This window comes from Otolemur garnettii, unplaced genomic scaffold (assembly GCF_000181295.1).
Source record: "Otolemur garnettii isolate 467f Iridium unplaced genomic scaffold, OtoGar3 scaffold00004, whole genome shotgun sequence".
In the NCBI taxonomy this organism is placed as follows: domain Eukaryota; kingdom Metazoa; phylum Chordata; class Mammalia; order Primates; family Galagidae; genus Otolemur; species Otolemur garnettii.
Genome location: NW_003852399.1, coordinates 31,665,666 through 31,666,918, shown reverse-complemented (window position 1 = coordinate 31,666,918; position 1,253 = coordinate 31,665,666).

Here is a 1,253-nt window from a genome sequence, read left to right as displayed (position 1 = left end):
CAACCTCTAACTCCTGTGCTTAAGCGATTCTCTTGCCTCAGCCTCCCAAGTAGCTAGGACTACAGGCGCCTGCCACAATGCCTGGCTATTTTTTGGTTGAGGTTGTCATTGTTGTTTGGCAGGCCTGGGCTGGATTCTAACCCACCAGCTCTGGTGTATGTGGCTGGCACCTTAGCCACTTGAGCTACAGGCACTGAGCCAATCATTATTTTAAAGCATATTCCTTCTACATATTAAAAAAAAGTCAACTGTAAAAAAGCCTCACACAGGTCCTTCAGGTGGTATTTCAGAAGAAGGCATCATCAGGTGGAGATGAAAGCTTCCTGCAAATTATGTATTACCACTCAAGATCTTCCTGTGAGACAATACATGGAGGTAAAAGTCAGTGGTATCGATGACTCTGACCTTGTATAGGCCTAGGTTAAAGTGAATGTTTTGGTCTTGGTTTTTAATAAAAAGATTTAAAAAAAAAAAAAAGAGTCTTACTCTCCTGCCCCAGGCTAGAGGACTGGGGCTGGGTTTGAACCCGCTACCTCCAGCATATGGGACCAGCACCCTACTCCTTTGAGCCACAGCCCAGCTCCTAGCAACTTGAAACTGCTGGGTTCAACTGATTCTCCTACCTGAGCCCTTCAAGTAGCTGTGACTGCAGGAGCCCATCGCAACGTCCAGGTAATGTTTTATTTTTTATTGTTTGTAGAGATGGGGTCTCATTCTTGCTAAAGCTGGTCTCAAACTCTGAGCTCAAGTGATCCTCCCACCTCTGGCTCCCAGAGTGCATGAACCACAGCACCTGGCCTAAAAGTATTTTTAAAATACAAAAAAAGCAGTCTGGGCGCAGTGGCTCACATCTGTAATCTGTAATCCCAGCACTCTTGGATGCCTAGGTGAGTGGATTGCTTGGGCTCAGAAGTTCCAGAGCAGCCTGAGTAAAAATGAGACCCCACCCACCCACCCCCACCTGGTCTCTATCAAAAAAAAGAAAGAAAGAAAGAAAAAACAGGGCGGCACCTGTGGCTCAGTGAGTGGGGTGCCGGCCCCATATACTGAGGATGGTGGGTTTGAACCCAGCCCCAACCAAACTGCAACAAAAAAATAGCAGGGCATTGTTGTGGGCGCCTGTAGTCCCAGCTACTCCGAAGGCTGAGGCAGAAGAATTGCTTGAGCCCAAGAATTTGAGGTTGCTGTGAGCTGTGACGCCACAGCACTCTACCAAGGGTGAGAAAGTGAGACTCTGTCTCTAAAAAAAAAAA